The sequence below is a fragment of the Molothrus aeneus genome, unplaced genomic scaffold, assembly GCF_037042795.1.
Source record: "Molothrus aeneus isolate 106 unplaced genomic scaffold, BPBGC_Maene_1.0 scaffold_34, whole genome shotgun sequence".
Taxonomy (NCBI): domain Eukaryota; kingdom Metazoa; phylum Chordata; class Aves; order Passeriformes; family Icteridae; genus Molothrus; species Molothrus aeneus.
Window position 1 is genome coordinate 371,716 of NW_027099005.1, and position 20,276 is coordinate 391,991.

The window sequence follows — 20,276 nt, forward strand, 5'->3', positions numbered from 1 at the left end:
GGGGCCCTTCGGGGTCCGGGAGGGCCCTTGGGGGGCTCTAACGTGGCTCTCTGGGGCGCGCGGTGTGATGGGAGTTGTAGGCGCGGGGGGGGGGGGGCGGGGCGCGGGTCCAATACGGTTTAACGGGGCCGCGGAGCATCATTGGAGTTCGAGGCGCAGCTGCAATGGCTCTCGGAAGAACGCGGGGCATGACGGGACATGAAGTCCCGTCTGGACTAGCGCTGGACGTGCGCCACGGAGCATGATGGGAGCTGTAGTCCCGGAAGTTTTTGGAACGCGGCGTTTGGGCATCCGAGAAGGCTCTTGGGGGACACTTTTGCGTCCGAGCCCCGACTTGAGGTCCTCGGGAAAACCTAAGCAGTTCGGGAGCCCCTGGGGGAAGCTCGGGGAGCTCTAACCAGGTTCTTTAGGACGCGGGGTAGGGCAGGAGTTTTAGGCACGGGACTGTGTTCTGAGGGGCTCTGGTGCCGCGGGGATGAGAGGAGATGAATTCCCAGAAGTGGCTGTACCGGGCATCTGTGGGGTTGGGAGCACTCAGGGGGTCTGGAGACGCTTTTGTGGAGTCCCGAATGGGCGCTGAGGGGGCACTGAGGGATCCTGGAGGGTCTGGGGGACACTTATGGGACAGATGGGGGCGGATCCGGGTGGGGGGGGGGGGGGGTCTGTGGAGCGCGGGGCATGACGGGTGCTGTAGTCCCGGCTCCAAAGGGGCTGTATCCGGCCGCGGGGCATGATTGGAGTTGTAGGCAAAAATAAAACATGGCCCTCACCTAGGCACCGCCCCCAGGCCCGGATCCCTGGTCCTGATTGGCTGAGACTGGTGATGGACGGGAGCCACAGCAAATGGGATGCTGTGGAGGCGGGAACAGCCAAATCACCCTCCTCCAGTCCCTCCCAGTACTGACCAGTATAACCCCAGTAAAGCCCAGTTCATCCCAAGTTGAACCCAGTACAACCCCAGTGCCCCTCCAGTCCCTCCCAGTACAGTCCAGTCCCTCCCAATGCACCTGAGTTCATTCCCAGTCCCTTCCAGTTCCCCCCAATGTCATCCACAGGATGCCCCAGTGTCCCCAGTTTGTCGCAGTATCTCCCAGTATCTCCCAGTATCACTCCCAGTATGTCCCAGACTGTCTCAGTGCACCCCCACAGTCCATCCCAGCCCACCCAGATTCTCCCTTTAGCATTCCTCGTGTCGCCAGGTTGTCCCAGTCCTCCCCAGTGTCACTCCCAGTATGTCCCAGTGTCTCCCACAGCGTTCCCAGTGTTCCCCAGTATGTCCCAGTCCTCCCCAGTGTTTCCAAGGACAGTTTAATTTCTCATGGTGGCCGTGGCAGCCAAACCCAGCAGTGGGGTCAGAGCAGTGCTCATGCCCACAGCCCCTTGCAATGGCCCAGTGCAGCTTGGGCTGATGATCCACCCTCACAGCTGGCCCAGGGCAGCTCTGCAGTGGCTTTGGTGGCACCTGGGGCTGGCACACACCTGAGCAGTGTGTCTGTTTGCAGTGGGGAAACTCAGGAGTTTCAGATTGCTTCAAAAAACCCCAAAAAGGGAAAACCCCTCTTAGGCTGAGTGCAGCCAGCTCTCCAGGCACAGCAGGTCCCAGGGGAGTGAGGACAGACAGGATGGGGCTGGACAGTGTGGAGCAAGGTTGTCCACAGTGGGTCAGAGCTCCAGGCACAGCTTCTGTGAGCAGGCCAGAGCTGCTGAGGAGAGACCCTGGGTCAATATCAATCACAGAATGCTGCAACCACCTCTGCTCTACAGAGAAATAAGATAAAATATACCCTTTAAAATATGAAATGTGTATTTCTTACAAGTTCTTTGAAATCTTTCTCCATAACTGGAATAGGAAAATTTAATGACCCTCTCAGGGCTTTGGTGTTGTTTACATCAGACTCAGTCCCTGAGAGTATGTTCAAAAAACTTCTCAAGAACTCAAAGTAAAATTAAAATTCTGAAGTTTCTTGAAGTTTTAATGGGTCCCACTGAGGGACACGACTGGGAAAGTGTCCCCAGGTTCCAGTTAGAGCAGAACACTGGAGGCAGTGATGACAGCTGGGGACAAACAAGGCCAAGGTGTCTCTGGTGCTGAGCAAAGCTGGATGTGTTTGAGGAATGCCAAGGGCCAAGGCCTGAGCCCCAGGGCCTGGCCAGGCAGATCCTGTCCCTCCCTCCTTGCTCAGGGCTCTTGCCGGGATGGGCACTGGCACGTGGGGATGTGCAATGCCAAGGGCAGGAGCATGGGGCGGCCCCTGCCCGGCTGCTGAGCAGGGACAAGGAGGCCATGAGGCCCCAGGCCTGCAAGGGTCACTTGTCTCCTGCTCCTGCCTCAGGCCCAGGCCCAGCAGCCATGGCCAAAGTGCTGCCCAAGTTGGCTCTGGCAGGGCTGTCTTGCAGCTGCTGCCCATGCCTGTGCCCTGTGCAGCCCAGGCTGTCCTACGGTGTCCCTGCCCTGCGCCTCTGTCCCTGCAGGCTGTCGGCATCCCCCGGCTGCCCCACCTGGCTGGGCCCTTCCTTTGCTGACAGCTCTGCCTCCTGCCTGCCTCTGCCTGGTCACAAAAAGCCTGGGGCTGATACCAAAAGGGTTCATTCCATTTTTACCCTGCCTGGGAACTTTCAGCACAGGAACAAGGCATGCAGGGGCTGCTTTCCCAGCAAGGATGGTTGGAAGAGGAGAAGACATCTGGCTCAAGGGTGCAGGGATAGAGAAAACAAGGAGTGAATCTGGGAACTTGGGGTGGGTTTTATGGAAATGGGTAAATTCGAATTGGCATTTAGCGACTGTATATAAGCAACACAGTGGTAGAATTACATGTCCATGTAAGGTTAGGAGTTTTCTCTCACTAGACCTCTGGCCTGAATAAATGATACCCTCTGAAATAGCAAATGAGCGTTCAGGAGCCTTATTTTGCTCTTTCAAAGATTTGCCGCCAGCGGTGCCTCACAGAACCAAGGACTCAGCTGTGACACTGTGCGAACTCATGGAACAAAGGGTCCATGGTGACACAGCAGAACCCCATGGAACCAAAATCCATTTTGGCACATTGGGGTCACATTGAACCAATGGTCCCTTGTGATACTGTGGATCCAAGGAGACCATTGTGACCCTGAGAAATCTCTTGGAACCAAGGGGCAATTGTGACACTACAAGGACTCAAGAACCAATGGCCAGGGGGCCATGATTACACTTGGAGGCCTCATTGGATCAAGGGGTTCTGCAGGGCCTCATGGAACCAAGGAGACCCCTCTGACAGTGTGAGTCCCCAGGGAACCAAGGGTCCATTGTGATACTGGGTCACCAAGGAGACCCCTGTGACACTGCAAGGCCTCATGGAAGCAAGGGACCATTGTGACACTCTGGAGCCCCATGGAAACAAGAGGCCAATGTGACACATCTGGGCCTCATGGAACCAAGGATCCAATATGACACCACCACTGTGACCCTGCAGGGCCCCATGGATCCAAGGGAACAGGGAACAGGTCTGGTTGGCTTGGCCTGACTGGTCCAACTGCCCTTGGCATGTTGAGGGTCTCTTCTCATGTACCCCTGAAACCCTGGGGCTCTGAGCTGACCTTCAAATGGAAAAGAACTGCCTTTCTCATTCATGCATCCATGGCCAAAATGGGATTCCCCCTCCAAAATTCCTCATATCCAGGGATTGTTCCCAGACAAAAGGTGCCATTACTAACAAGTCTGGCTGACCTTGTCTTCCTGAGAGCTGGGTCACACCTGCCTTCAAACATGGGGCTCAGTACTTTCCTTCCTATGGAAAAGAACCGTCTCTCCTGCCCAGGTGACCATATCTGAATTTGGTATTCTTCCTCCAAAATTCCCTATATTCAAGGGTTTTTCCCAGACAAAAGCTGCCAGGACAGACAGGTCTGGCTGGCCTTGGCTTCTGGTGGTTGCCTGAATTCTGCCCTGAAACACTGGGGCTCTGCCCTTTCCATCCTAAGGGAAAAGAACCATCCTTCTTCTCCAGGCACTCATAGATGAAATTGGGATTTCACCTCCAAAAGTCCTATATCCAATGTTTACTCCTACACAGAAGCTGCCATTACAGACAGGTCTGGCTGGCCTTGGCCTCCTGACAGCTGGCTCTCACCTGCCTTCCAAACACAGGGGCTCCATGCTTTCCTTTCTATGGAGAAGAATTGGCCTTCTCCTCCAGGCCGAAATTGGGTGAAAATGAGATTTAACATTCAAAATTTCCAATATCCAAGGGTTGCTACCAGACAAACCTGCCAGGACAGACAGACAGGCCTGGCCTTGGCTTCTAGTGACTGCAGTTCATCAGCATCTGAAATACTGGGGCTCTGTGCTTTCCTTCCTGTGGAGACCATGGTGGCACTGCGGGGCCCCATGGAACCATGGAGACCATTGTGGCACTGTGGGGCCTTCTGAAATGAAGGGGCCATTGTGACACTGTGGGACCCTGTGGCACCAAGGCCATCGCTGTGGCTCTGTTGGGCCGCATGGTCCCAAGGGCCCAGTGTGGAGCAGCAGGGCTTTGTGGAACCAAGAGGCCATTGCTGCATTTCAGGGCCTCATGGAACCAAAGGGCCTTTGTGATCCTGCAGGGCACCGTGGATCCATGGAGAGCATTGTGGAATTGCAAGGCCCCATGGAATCATGGAGACCATTGTGGCACTGTGGGGCCCCAGGGAACCAAAGGGCCACTGTGACCCTGCAGGGCCTCATGGAAGCACAGGGCCATTGTGACACTGCAGAAGCAAGGAGAACATTGTGACCCTGCAGGGCCTCATGGAACCAAGGGGACATGGAACAGGTCTGGATGGTTTGGCCTCCCAGGGGCCACTGGACAGGTCCGGATGATCTTGGAATGCTGAGGGCTGCCTCTCATCAGCCCCAGGAGAGCTGGGGCTCTGTGCTTTCCTTCCTATGGAAAAGAACCATCCATCTTTCCATGTGCCCATGGCCAAAATTGATACTCCTCCTGGAAAATTCCCTGTATGCAAGGGTTGTCCCAGACAAAAGCTCCCAGGACAGAGAGCTCTGGCTGGCCTTGGCCTCTGGTGGTAAACTCTCATCTCAAGGAAACTCTGAGGAAAGTATTTGAACAGGTTTGACCACTGGAACATCAATGAGTCTCTCCTCCTCTGAAAAACTCAGATGCTCTTCTGATCATATGTGTCATTTTTTTTTCTCATTGTGTTTTATGCATCAAATATTATTTCCAGCTAAAATGTATTATTCTTATCTATCTGTGAGTATTATCTGAAAAAACCACATCCCCTACATATGGATCCAGGTCACCTGTAAAGGCAAACACAAGAAAGAATGCAGCAGGAATGATTTGTCCCTGCTCCCATTTGTCCCATCTCCTCTGGAGCTGGAGGTGCAGCCCCAGCACTGGGCAGGGCTCAGGGCTCACAAGCTCAGCTCCCACCCAGAGAACTTGCAGACCCTGGGCTGCTCTTCTTGGCCCCGGCACGCTCAGCCAGGCTGAGTTGGACACTGATGGTTTCTGGGCCAGGCTCTCTGAGCCCAGCCCAGCTCCCTGCAAGCTCTGCCAGCTGCCCTGAGCTCTGGGCAGCACCAAGGGCCTCTCTGAGCCCAGCCCAGCCCAGCCAGCTCTGGCCCCACAGCTCTGCTCAGGCCAGGCTGCTCTGGGCACTGGCCCACGGCCTCAGCCCCTGCCAAGGGCACAGCAGCAGCTGCAGCTGCCACAGGACTCAGCCCCACCATGGGGGAAGGTGCCTGGCCAAGGGAAAGGAGGCTCCCTGGCTGCCCTGCTCTCCTCTGCAGGAGATGCTGAGAGCTCTGCAGCCCCTGCTGCCATCCCATCTGCCCAGGGCAGCACAAGAGCCCCGGCCTTGGGGCCCTCAAGAGCTGCTCCTGCTCCAGGCCAAGGGCCCATCCCAGAGCTGGGGCAGCCACAAAGCTCTGCCCATTTCTGTTCATTCCAGCTCTGATCAGGATGGATTCTCAGCCTTTTGGAGTTTGGTAATGAACTTTACTTTTGCAGAGGCCTCTTCCTGCTTGAGCACTTCAGTTCAGGAATTCAGTGACAAAGGCTCATAAATATTTGTTCAAAACACCCAAACAAGACAAGCCCATGGGAATAATTCAAGTCTTGAATTCTTTTGTGGTTAATTACAGATATTTCAGAAGTGTATTCAAACTGAATCTACTAAATTGAAAAGAATGAAGAGAGAATTGTTTTGTCCTGTTTAGTTTTCTTTCCCTGTTTATAGATTGCTATCAGCAATCCTCAGTTGATATTGATCCCCAGCACCTCCTAATTCAGTCTGAACAGGTATGAAAATCAAGACCATCCAATGGCTGCCAATCATTCCCACTTTGTCCCTACCCCCTCCCCACCATTTCCCCCATCCAACCCCTGGCACTCAGAGCAGCTGAGGAATGGAGTCACATCCCGGGGTGTCCCCAGGGCTCAGGATTGGGGCCAGGTCAGTGAAATCTCTTTATTGCTGATCTGGACGAGGCCATGGAGGGCACCCTCAGTCAGTTCCCAGGTGAGCCCAAGCTGGGTGGCAGTGTGGCTGTGCTGGAGGGCAGGAAGCTCTGCAGAGGGATCTGGCCAGGCTGGAGCCATGGGCCCAGGACAGTGGGATGAGGTTCACCAAGGCCAGCGGCTGGGTCCTTCCCTGGGCTCACAACCACCCCAAATCCCTGGCTGAGCCCTGCCCCTGATCCCCACAGCCTGCCCTGTTTCCTTCATCCCTGCATTGCCAGGGACTTTCTGGGACAAGGGGGCTCTGCTCTGGGGATGGAGGGAGGTGCAGGTGCCACCACTGGAGTGGGAACCAGAACTCACCAGGTTTGTGTCCTTTGGGGGTCAGGAACTGGAGGCACAGGAAGTTTCTCTTCATGGCCAACAGACCATGATTGAACACGATACAATTTCATGACAATCTCACTCTTCCCTGAGCTATGTCCAGTGTCCCTGCAGTGTCTGATGATTCCACCATCCACAGGTGATTTCCATACTAAAATTAATTTTAGAAAAATATGTTTCTGTGATAGATATAAACACACTTAACTTCTTCTATCAGGATGCCCATCTGGGAATGGAGGCAATACAGTCTGAACAATTCCTGATTTGCAAAGCTGTCAGTGGTGGATGGAGAATGGGGTCAGGCTGCTTTTGGTGTTGAGGAAATGCTGAAACCTGCCTGACTCATTTCATCTCCTCCTGTCCTGGCTGATCTCCCCTCTTTTTCCCCCTTCCACCCATTGTCTTTTGTCTCCCCCCAGGCCCCCCAGTGAAGAGCCTGGCTCTGAGTTCTCCATCCCCTCCTCGCTGGCACTGCCAGGCTGGGATGAGGAGCCCCTCAGCCTTCTCTGCTCTGGGCTGGACAAGCCCAGCTCCCTCAGCCTCTGCTCACAGCCCAAGGGCTCCAGCCCCACCTTGGAGGGCCTTCCCAGACCCTGCTCCAGCTGCCAGACATCTTTCCTGCCCTGGGCAACCCAACCCAGGCCACAGTGACCTGGATAATCCCCGTCCTTGATGTCCTGGTCACACAGCCCAGCCCCTTGTCCCTGAGTCAGGTTTTGGGGTGGATCCTGTGGAACATCCTTGGGGCAGGCTGCAGCTCCAGGTGGACCAGGGGGATACCAGGGGACAGGGACCCTGCTGGGCATGAACAGCTTTGGACTTCTCAGGGGAAACTGTGAGTGGGGTCAGGGGCGGAGTGACCAACCCAGTGACCTCACACAGCCCTCCTGTGATGTCACAGCCTGCTCTGTGATGTCATAGCTTATTCTCTGATATCGCTATGCTGGTCTTTGATGCCACAACCCACTCTGTGAAGCCACACAGCCCTCCTGTGATGTCCCACAGCCACCCCTCCCCCTGTGATGTCACAGCCTGCTCTGTGATGTCACAACCCATTTTCTAACGTCACACAGCTGGTCTCTGATGTCACAGTCAACACTGTGATGTCATAGTCTGCTCTGTGACATCAGTCCTCTGCCCTGTGATGTCACAGCTGGCTCTGTGATGTCACAGAGACATCACCAGGTGAGCACACACAATGCTTGTTCTTCAAAACCCCAGGCCTATGGAAACCACACAATGCCCATTGTGTGAGAAGGGGAACTGAAATTCACCAGCCTCAGTGTCCTGCCAGCTCAGCCAGGCCCACTGGAACATTGGGGTCCACGAGCACCAGGGACCACCAGAGAGACCCCCAGGACAGAAGAACACATGGATAAAGGGGAGGGGAAATATGTTAATGATTTTGGGGAAATGATTATCATATGCATCACAGTGAATGCAGCCGCGACAAACCTCTCTGGTTCCCTGACTTCAGGGCAAGGATGGCGAAAATGAAAAGGAGCAGGTTTGATGGAGTTGTCTAAAAAGAACTTTAATAACAGGGTGAAAAACAACAAATGTGGAGAAGATGACCACAGTAGGAGGGACAGGATCCAAAGACCTGAGACAAAGGGGAAACAACAATATATACACTTGGGGGTGGAACACTCTAGAACAACAACCATCTAGGGCAAACAGGTAACCAATAGGGGAGCAGAACTGGGACAACTTAGCATAACAACACCAAAGGCTTCTGGGGGAACTCTCAAGCTCGCCCCAAGTTAAACAAATGATTCTCAGGGCTTGAAGCTCACGCTCAGTGCTTTTGGGGTAAAATCCAGTTGAGTCTGAGTCACAGCTGGGACAACTCCACACATATGTATGTTTAGTCCAGGACAATCAATGAATATGTATGCAAAATACAGAATGTAAACAGAAACTTTCCTGTACTCAGCATGCACAGCTTTGGGAGGGGCTATCCCCCTGTGCATCTGGCCAAATAAAGAATGCTGCTTCTTAATGCTACATTGGTGTTAAGGAGTTTTTATTTTACTGAATTTTTGGTAACAATCCCACTCCCAAGGAAAGCTCTGTCTGCTGCTGTTCACAAACAGAGAAGGGCTGGTGGGAGATGTGGTGGTTGGAGGCTGCCTGGGGCACAGCCACCATGAAATAATCGAGTTTTCAATATTCTGTGAAAGAAGGAAGAGCACGAACAAAATGTCTACCCTGGCATCAGAAAGGGCAAACCTTGGCCTATTCAGGATGCAGATTTAGAGAATACCGAATCAGGTACTGATTTTTTAAAGGGAAGCAGCCGTTAAAAACAAAGGTGTCCAGGAAGGATGGACACACCTCAACGAAGGAATCTTAAAGGGGAAGGAGCAGCCTGTGCCTCTGTGACAAAGTTGAACCAGAGAGGAAAATGACTGTCCAGGCTGGGCATGAGCTTTTTGTGGGAACTCAGAAAAAATAGGTCAGGCAGCTCAGGAAGTGTTTAAGGATGTTGTTGGGTCATGCAGAAAGAAACGTAGAGAGATGAAAGCTGAATTAGAGCTTCACCTGTCCACTTCTGTAAAAAGTAATAAAGAAAAGTTTTTATAAATAAACTAATAGCAAAAGAAGGAATAAGGAGAACCTCTACTTGAGAGTGGATGCAGTGGGGAACAGAGTAACTAAAGATAAGGAAAAGGCTGAGCTGCTTAACACCTTGTATATCTAAATTTTCAACAATAAGACAGGTTGTCCTCAGGACAAGTGTTCTCCTGAGCTGTAGATGGGCACAGGGAGCAGAACAGCCCCCCTGTAATCCAGGAGGAAGCAGCTGGGGACCTGCTGAGCCACTCTGATGCTCACAGGTGTCTCTGGGAGCAGATGGGATCCATCCCAGGGGGATGGGGGAGCTGTGGATGAGCTCCCCAAGCTGCTCTCCATCATTTACCATCAGTGCTGGCTCAGCAGGGAGGTCCCAGAGCACTGGAGGTGCCAAGGTGAGCCCATCCCCAAGAAGGGCTGGAAGGAGGAGCTGGGGAACTCCAGGCCTGTCAGCCTGACCTGGGTGCCCGGCAAGGTTATGGAACAGATCACCTTGAGTGCCATCACAGGGCACCCACAGGATGGCCCAGGGATCAGAGCCAGCCAGCGTGGATTTCAATGTCTGCACTGATGATCTGCATGAGGGGACTGAGTCCAGCATCAGCAAATCTGCAGATGACCCCAAGCTGGGTGTGAGTGTGGATCTGCTGGAGGGAAGGAGGGCTCTGCAGAGGGACCTGGACACGCTGGATCCAGGGCCCAAATCCAACAAGGTGAGGTTGAACAAGACCAAGTGCTGGGTCCTGCACTTTGGCCACAACAACCCCTGCAGCGCTACAGGCTGGGGACAGAGTGGCTGGAGAGCGGCCAGGCAGAAAGGGACCTGGGGCACTGATGGACAGCAGGCTGGACATGAGTCAGCAGTGTGCCCAGGTGGGCAAGAAGGCCAATGGCTCCTGGCCTGGATCAGGAATGGTGTGGCCAGCAGGAGCAGAGCTGCTGTTCCACCCATGACATGCCCTCAGCTCTGCACACAGACATTGCTGCTGCAGCTCCAGGGAAGGCAGCAAAAGGGGAATTGCCAGGGAAGACTTTGCTGGGAGATGGTTTAGGTCACTTAAAATCACTGAGGGCAGAGGTCCTCATGGACACAGTCTGAGGTCACAGCAAAGGTGGAGAAAAACAAATGGAATATGACACAAACAATGCCATTTTTGTAGACAAGATTAAAAGACTAAGACGAAAGAAAGAAAAGAACAAATCAAATACCAAATCCAAGTATTATCAAAGACAAAATTTATTACAAGTGACTTACAGAAACTGGCCAGCAGTTTAATATTTCTGGAACTGTCCAGTCATCAGTCTCCACACTGCAGCCTTGAGCTCCTGGTTCCTCAGGCTGTAGATGAGGGGGTTCAGGACTGGGGGCACCACCGAATACAGAACTGACAGGGCCAGATCCAGGGATGGGGAGGAGATGGAGGGGGGCTTCAGGTAGGCAAAAAATGCGGTGCTGAGGAAGAGCCAGGTGAGGGAGGCAGGTGGAAAAGGCTTTGTGCCGTCCCTGCTCACAGGGGATCCTCAGCACAGCCCTGAAGATCTGCACATAGGAGAAAAAAATGAACACAAAACAGCCAAATCCTAAACAGACACCAAGCAATGAAATCCCAATTTTTCTGAAGTTGGAGTGTGAGCAGGAGAGCTTGAGGATCTGTGGGATTTCACAGAAGAACTGGCCCAGGGCATTGCCATGGCACAGGGGCAGGGAAAATGCACTGGCTGTGTGCAGCAGAGCAATGGGAAAGGCACTGGCCCAGGCAGCTGCTGCCATGTGGGCACAAGCTCTGCTGCCCAGGAGGATCCCATAGTGCAGGGGTTTGCAGATGGACACGTAGCGGTCGTAGCACATGATGGTCAGGAGGAAATACTCTGCTGAAATGAAAAACACAAACAGAAACACCTGAGCAGCACATCCTGAGTAGGAGATGGTGCTGGTGTCCCAGAGGGAATTGTGCATGGCTTTGGGGACAGTGGTGCAGATGGAGCCCAGGTCGCTGAGGGCCAGGTTGAGCAGGAAGAAGAACATGGGCGTGTGCAGGTGGTGGTCGCAGGCTACGGCACTGATGATGAGGCCGTTGCCCAGGAGGGCAGCCAGGGAGATGCCCAGCAAGAGGCAGAAGTGCAGGAGCTGCAGCTGCCGCGTGTCTGCCAATGCCAGCAGGAGGAAGTGCCTGATGGAGCTGCTGTTGGACATTGCTTCACTCTGGGCATGGTGGACTGTTGAAGCAAGACATTGACAAGCTCTTTGGGGTTATTTTAGGAATTGCGTCAAAACTACTTCTCTACCTGTCAGGAAAATTCACTCAACATTTTTATTTTTGAGCTTCGGTTTATGCTCCTGAGTTACTGATTCATCTTCAGCATTGTTCTCAGCCTGCACCCCAGGGAAGCCCAGAGGGAAAACAGGGCTCCCTGTGTCCCAGGGCAGTCAGACCTGCTGGTCCCCACACAAGTGCCCTTTGCCCATGACACCTCCCTCTAGCTCTGGGTGATCAAACTTTAAAAATGCTTGAAAAAAAAAGTGGAGTTTCTATAGACTCCTTTTTCACAGTTAGTGTCTCTAAGCCCTGCTCTCTTCCCAGTGCAGCTGGACAGGAATGGATACCAAGGGTTGGTCTGGCTCTCTGCTGCCTGGAGTTGTGCCTGCTGGGAGCTGTTTCTCTCTATCCAAGCCTTGTCCCTGCCAGTGCTGCCAGAGCCCAGCCCAGCCCTGGGGGCTCAGCTCTGCCCTGCAGACCCCTCCCAGCACAGGGCACTGCCCAGGGGCATCTCCCTGGCAGCAGGGCCTTAAGGGCAGGCCAGACAAACAGAGATGCTGCAAGCCAAGGTGCTGCTGCTGCTGTGTGTAGGGAGAGGAGGCTGAGGAGGCACTTTCTGAGGGAGATCTGAGGCCCATCTGCTGATGCCCAGGCTGACAGTGCAGGAGGCTCAGGGACACAGCCAAAGCTGACAGCCCCTTTCCCTTCCCTTTAGGAGAAAGCTGAGAGCAGCCCTGGCCATGCAGCACCATCTCCAGAGCAGGAGGAATCTGCCCTGATGGGGGCGGCTCCTTGCACCTGGAACTTCTCCCCTGCAGCGTCCATGGGGAGCTGCCCGGCAGGCTGAGAGCTGCCCCTGGCAGGTGGCACATGCCCTGGGCTGGCCAAGAGCCCTGAGGGCTGCAGGAGCTGCTCTGCAGGACAGCCCTGGGCAGCCCTGGCTGCAGCCCCAGCTTCAGCCCCTGCAGCCGTCCCTGGCAGCAGGAGCCGTCCTGCCCTGTCCCTCTGACGGTGCCCAGGGCAGCCCCGCTCTGCAGCACATCCTTCCCCTCCTCCTCCTCCTCCTGCTCCTCCTGCTCCTCCTGTGCCACAGAGAAACTGGGAGAGTCCTCCTGACACATCCCCCAGGCTCTGGGGTGTGCTGGCTTCAGGAGATCCCTCCAGGAGCACAGGGGACATTGCCCTGCACCCACACACTCACCATGCACAGGGCTGTGAAGATCTTTCCCCAGGTGAAGTCTCAGCTCAATGTCTTCCCAATCCTGATTGCCTTCAGCCTGTCTCTGCCTGGCTCCTGTGCCCTCAGTGCCTGCAGGCAGAGCCCTCAGCCCTGCTGGGCTGGGAGAGGAGGTGGCCCTGGAAGAGCTGTTCCTTTAAAGCTCAGCAGCACAGACACAGCACAAGGACTTTAATGAGCCTCTCAGGGATTTGGGGTTGTTTACATCAGACTCAGTCCCTGAGAGAGTGCTCAAAAAACTTCTCAAGAACTCAAACTTAAATTAAAACTCTGAAATTTCTTGAAGTTTTAATAGGTTCCACTGAGGAACAGAACTGAGAAAGTGTCCCCAGGTTGCAGTTAGAGCAGAACACTGCAGGCAGTGATGACAGCTGGGGACAAAGAAGGCCAAGGTGTCTCTGGTGCTGAGCAAAGCTGGATGTGTTTGAGGAATGCCAAGGGCCAAGGCCTGAGCCCCAGGGCCTGGCCAGGCAGATCCTGTCCCTCCCTCCTTGCTCAGGGCTCTTGCCAGGATGGGCACTGGCACGTGGGGATGTGCAATGCCAAGGGCAGGAGCATGGGGCGGCCCCTGCCCGGCTGCTGAGCAGGGACAAGGAGGCCATGAGGCCCCAGGCCTGCAAGGGTCACTTGTCTCCTGCTCCTGCCTCAGTGCTTTCCTTTTTATGGAAAAGAACCATCCCTCCTTCCCAGGCACCCTTGGTGGGAAAACAGGACTCCCATACAACTCACCAATATGATTAAGCTGAAGCCATTGATTGTTTACATTATGCACTTATTTATGCATTCTAACTCTACTGCATACACTGATCACGCATCTCTTCATTGGTGCCTCTCTCTTGTCCTTGTGTTCTGCACTCACTTCTCAGGGTATGTGATTGGTTACAGTCCAGGTGGTTCCCAGCCCTCTGTTATCTAGTTCTTGTGCTCTTGGTATTCTGTTTCTCAGCATTTTCTTTCTTCATTTAGCACAGTTTATGTCTAAGTAACCTTGGTGAATTCCAGAGGGTTCTGATAAGAATAACTACAAGCAATATGGCTGGAGCACAGTGTGGCCTAAGTTGTTCAGATACATTGCTACAACTCCCCCTTCTTCTTCTTTCACCAGCCAAACCCTTTTCACTGTATTTTCTACCAAGTGGGTCACCAATATCACTATGCATGGAATAGCTCAAAGCAATATAATAATAACTACTAGTAATAACAAAGCTCCCTTTAAGGGATCTTTTAATCATCCAGTTCTTCCCCATCCCTCAAACCATTCATCCAAGCCCCAATCATTCAGAGTCAATTTCTTCATGTTGTCTTGTAGTTGTTTGAGTTTCCTATGAATGGATGTAGACTGGCCAGAGAGATTCATACAACACATTCCTTCAAAATCCTCACACCTGTGCCCATGTGCTAACAGCAAAAAATCTATAGCAGCTCTGTTTTGCAGTGTGCCATGTCTAATACTATCTACATCAGTGAGCATTTGATTTAAAATAGCTGAACTTGTGTTCAGTGTGGGAATCCACAAAATCAGAGGGTTTTTGGGGAAGCTGCAAAAGGCAGGCCTCAGAGACAGCAGGACTGTGATTAGAGCTAAGCAGTAGCCATGAGATTGGTCAGCAGAAAAAATATTTAAAAAGTAGAAAAGCACGGACAAATAGAACAATGGTCTGTGTATTAACGCTTGTCTAGAAAAAGCCTCTAAGCTACAGAAAAGTTTTTCTATCAAGATATTAGGAAATTTGAAGCTTAATAATGGAGCTCTGTGCATTGTGTTTTAAGGCTTACAAGCAGGTATTGTATCCAAAATAGGCAAGCATTGTTTTAACCAAAGGTACCTGTGCTTATTGTGGTTGGATAGAACTACTGTCAATATGCTTTTGCTTTGTGGGTTTTGGTAAAAAAACTTTTAAAGTAAGTTGTAACATTGCATTCTTTGTCTGCTGCCGAGGACACAAGCTGCTGGCATCTTCCCATTCTCATAACCATGTAATGAGATTGATGCTGGAAAATAAAACAGCTCAAGGCACGTTCCTCAGCACCCCTGTCCCGTTTGTGATTTGTACATATCCCCTGGCTCGCTCTATACAAGACAGACTGTGCAAAGTACTTTATGCTATGAATTTCATGAATTGCTCACAAAAAGAACCAAACCCCCGATCTTAAGGCACTTTCATAACAACATGTACACACACCTCAAAGAAAGACCTCCAGTACTTGACCAGAATCATGAATCTAAAATTATTGAAGGGCCATACCCTCTCATTATGTGGGGGAGAGGATATGCTTGTGTTTCTACAGGTACAGGACCCTGGTGGATTCCCAGAAGATTTATCAGTAGACCACAGATCTGACGATGACCCATCGAATGAACACAAAGTCAGATCCCTCTGCCACCATGCCACAGAAGCAGCTTTCTCTTGGAGATGAAGAAAAAAGAAATTCATATATCCAAACATTGTGGCAAGGAGACTCATCACACGTAGATACATCCCACTGATAACATCCATGTCAATCTCAAATGCAGACACACTCCTGCCTTTTCCACCATCCCTCTACCAGTGACCTTTTATCCCTACCCCCTCCCTCTTTCCCCTCTTGAAACTGCTCCTTTTTCCCTCCCTCAAACTTCCCTTAAAAAAGAGAAGGGCATGATTGGGAGGAGTTGGGAAGAACTATAGGAGGAACTTAAAAATATTTAAGAATGTCTTAAAATAAGTCCACTAATGTGTGTTTTTATCATACACAAGTAAAAACTACCCAGTGGGAAAGAAGAAGTATGATTCTTTCTGTCACACCCTCCAGGGCACCCCACAGCAGTACCAGTGCCATCGTTGTCATCGTCTTTATCAGCGCCCTCATCTGTATCCAAGTGACCACCGGCTGGATCGTCCCTCAGCCAAAACAAAACATCTGGGTCACTTTGGCAAAGTCATTAAAGCAAGACAATCTTTGCACGGCCATTGGAAGCGTAGACGGTCCGCTCTTAACATGCCTGTGAAATCCAAACGAGTCTCTGACCACAAGCAGCCCAGAGGCAGACGTCTACTTGGAATCTCAAGGTTCCTGAAGGCAGCAGGAGAACAATACCCAGTTAACTTATGAATAGACGTGTCCAACACGATGATTGCTGCTATCCCGAGTGATCGGAAGATGCCCGAGGACGATCATTGCCCAACTGATACAATCGATCGAGATAGCAGAAGTTGCCAGAAAAATACATCTGAATAGACGACTTCCCCGGACGCAATTAACGCCGGCTATTGACCAGGAAACAGCGATTGTCCAGCTCTGCACAGTGAAAGAAACTGTCTGGAATATGCAGTTACAAAAGAAATCGGGACTCCTCTGCTTCAGGCATAACAAACTGTATAAAACAGCCCCGCAAGAAGTGGTGCTCGTGAACAGAGGAAGGTCTGATGCGATAGAGGTCAGATCCAGGTTCACACAGCGCCGACCCCGGGCTCGACACTTTCTCTTTGGCTCTGGGGTTTTTGAGGACTGTATTTTGGTCACGGAAAAAAAAAAAAAAATCTTTTTCGCATTTTGATAAATTTGGCATTTGATTGATCATTTATAACAAAGGAATGGAAAGCAGAACAAGATAGAGGAGAGGAATTGGAGGAAGAGGAATTAGAGCAAGAAACTGAAGTAGAGGAACAGGAGGAAGTTGAAGCTGAGCCTGTCCATGTATCTCCCCCTGAAGAGCCTGCTGCAGTTGCTGTGGAGGTTCCCCCAGGGTTTGCTATCGTGAGAATCAAACGGCAGGCTGAGACTGCTCCTTGGTACTCATCTCCAACAGACTGCTGAGTGTATGTTAAACCTGTGTTAAACTGCTCAGCAGTTGGTTGAACTGAGCACCAAACCAAAGTATCTTGTGCCTGCACAGTAATTAGCCAAAATGAAGTTCCAGAAGAAGCCAAGTGAAAAACAGGCTGGGTCCTTGGCCCTTCTGTCTCTCCCTGGGCCGTTTGCTCCCCTGCTCCCCTCTCACCCTCCCGTGGATCAGTTGCTCCCCACCACCCCCAGCTTTCCCTTGAGCCGTCCGCCCCTCCTCTGCCCTCCTTCGAGTCCTCTGCCTCCACTCCAGCCCCAGCTGAGCCATCTGGCCTGCCCCTCCCTCCTGAACTGGTTGAACACAAGCAATTTTTAACATTGCGTCCTTCTTTCTCTAGTGATAGTTCTGACGGTGAACTGCCGGTTATAAGTACACCTAAAAAGACGCAGGAATCTGTTTCTGTTAGAACTCGGAGCAGATCCAGGCCTGCTGTTTCTTGGACTCTGCCTCCCTGCCAGGTGGCTGTGACTCCTTGACACCCTTTGCAATTCTGGGAGCATGTGAGAATGAAAGCAGCTGAAGTGGGAGATTGGAATTTGTTAGAGAAAATAGGTGCACCTAAATGGATGGAGATGGCTTCTGCTGCTTCTGGTGGGCCTGTGGCTTTTCCTGTTTTCAAAGCTGTTCCTAATTCGGGACAAGAAGATAGCCATCAGGTTTTTGCATGGAGGGATCTCCAGTCAAAAGTAGATCAGTATGGTGTTAACGCTTCACAGGTGATGCAAGTGATTCGTGTTCTAAATGCTGATGTACTTGCACCTTATGATATTGTTCACCTTGCTACGATTCTGTTTCAGCCAGTGCAGTATGGTGTGTTTCAAGCTACCTGGGAACAAATGGTTGAAAGAGCAGCATTGGACAATGTGCAGTTACCTCAGCAGGATCCACGTCATGCTGTGGGAGCTGATGCCTTGCTGGGCAATGGACCATTCTCTAACCCGGATTTGCAGGCAAGATGGGACCCCCTGGTTCTGGCACAGGCCCAGCAGCTGGGTATGAGTGTCCCCATGATATTTTCTGAAAAATCCTCTTTGCCCAGGATTTTCTCCTGGGAAGCTGAGAAGCCTCAGAGAGGAATGAAAACAATAAGTATCTGATTGATGCTTCTGTGTTTGCTGCTTTGGAATGTGGCTTGAACATCGTTTACCAACAGGCGAATGTTTGATTGGTTCCATGTGAATTGTTTTAATTTAATGACCAATCATGGTCCAGCTCTGTCAAGGCTCTGAGGAGTCAGGGGGTTTTATCATCATTCTTTTCTAGCCTTCTGATGTATCCTTTCTCTATAATTTAGTATAGTTTTAGTACATAATTTCTTTTCATAAAATATAAAATATATTCATAAAATAATAGATCAGCCCTCTGAGAACATGGAGTCAAATTCTCATCTCTCACCTCGTCCTGGGGACCTCACAAACACCACACATGAGTGCTTTACTCAAAACAAAGGAAATGGCAGCTCCTAAACCAAGGTTTATTACCATCCAGCAAGGGGTGAAGGAACCTTTTCTGCAGTTTGTGGAGAAGGTTGCTGCAGCCCTTGAGAAGCAAGTAGAAGATGATAAGCTCAGGCAAATTTTATGCAGACAGCCTGGGACAACACAAACAAAGACTGCAGGTGAATTATTGATTCTTTAGCGGGAGATCCCCCACTGTCTGGTCTTGTAGTTGCTTGCTCAAAGGTTGGTTCGGTTGAGCATAAAATGGCTGCTTTGGCTGAAGTAATGAAATCTTCACCCAGATGTTCTGCTTGTGAAGAATCGGGGCATGTGAAGACACAATGCCCTCAAACTGATGGACGATGTGTACACTCCAGTTGGTTTGGTTATTGCTCTGGAGAAAGTTCAAAGGCAGAAGTCTTGGAAATATTTGGGGTTGATAATCACCAATACACAAATTGTGCCTCAACCTGTAAAATTGGACATTGATATTAAAACTGCTGTTGACGTACAGAAATTAGCTGGTGCAATAGATTGGCTTAGGCCATACTTGGGGATAACGAATCATCAACTGCAACCTTTGTATGACTTACTGTCCAGGATAACTTCCTCTATCAATGAGAGACATTTGACTGCTGCAGCAAAAAAGGCTGTAGAAGTTGTTGAATTGCCCTTGACATCTAAATTTGTTACCAGGACAGAGTTTCTCTTGGTGTGCAATTATTTATTTTGAGAGATGATGAAATACCATGCAGATTGTAGTCTCAATGGAATGATAAATGGGAAGACAAATTGCATATTTTGGAGTGGATATTTTTTGTCTTTCAGGTCCCGAAAAACAGCTCCAGGCCTGTATGAGCTTTTTGCAGACATCATTATCAAAGGGCGCAGACGCTGCCATGAGATCTTAGGCCGTGCTCCTGTAACTATAGTCATACCGGTACAACAATGGTATTTTGAGTGGTGTTTTCAAAACAATCATGAGTTGCAATCTGCCTTATCTTCCTTTACAGGTCAAATAGCATATCATTTACCTTCTCATCCTCTTTTGGATTTCACTAAGAAGATTCCCTTTCAGGGGAAACAATTTTGCTCTTCTGTGCCAATGGAAGGTGCAACAGTTTTTACAGATAGATCAGGGAAAACTGGAAAAACTGCTGTAGCCTGGAAGAAGAATGACTGCTGGGAATATGAAGCAATGGTTCAACAAGGGTCTTTTAATTAGTTGAACTTGGTGTCGTACTTTTGGCCTTTACCTTATTTCCTAATTCCATCAATATAGTTGCTGATTCTGTTTATGTTGCTAATTTAGTGAAACAGTTGGATCAAGCTGTGTTGTATAATGTAAAGGAGAAACCATTATTTGTTATGTTGTTAAAATTGTGGACTGTTATTCGTAATCGAAAGCATTCTTATTTTATTATGCATATCCATAGCCGTACATTGCTACCTGGATTCTTTGTTGAAGGTAGCGCCTACGTGGATTCCCTTGTGGCTGCCTCAGCAGTAAAAACGGTGCCTAATGTGTTACAGCAAGCTGTTCTATCTCACCAATTTTTTCATCAGGGTGCTCAGGCACCACGGCAGCAATTTAAGTTATCACACAGCGAAGCAAAGTCAATTATTTCTTCTTGCCCTGATTGTCATATGTCTCATGTTTCACAATATTACGGCACTAATCCTAGAGGCTTACTCCCTTTGCAAGGATGGCAAACAGATGTTACAAAAATGCCTGAATTTGGCAGTCTAAAGTATGTTCATGTTAAAATTGACGCTTTTTCTCATGCCATGGTTGCTTCAGCATTGGCAGGTGAAACAGCTTGGGGTGTTATTCATCATTTTTGCCACGCCTTTTCCATCTTAGGCGTTCCATCACATGTAAAGACAGACAATGGCCCGGCGTATGTTTCAAAGAAATTGCAAGTGTTTTTTCATGCCTGGGGTGTTGGTCATTCCACTGGTATTCGACAGGCCAAGCAATTATTGAAGTGCTCATGGTGTGTTGAAACGACAGGTACAAAAAAAAAGGGGGAATGCAGAGGGAGTCACCTCAAGTGAGATTAGATAAAACCGTTTATGTCTTAAACCTTCTATGTCCTTTACCTGACTTAGAAT

At 50.6% G+C, this 20,276-nt stretch overlaps 2 pseudogenes; both read right to left on the minus strand.

Annotated features, from left to right (window-relative positions):
• Positions 1 to 20,276, minus strand: part of LOC136570535 (serine/threonine-protein kinase pim-1-like) — a 59,809-nt pseudogene that overhangs the window by 22,374 nt on the left and 17,159 nt on the right.
• LOC136570402 (olfactory receptor 14A16-like) lies at positions 10,674 to 11,595 on the minus strand (annotated as a pseudogene).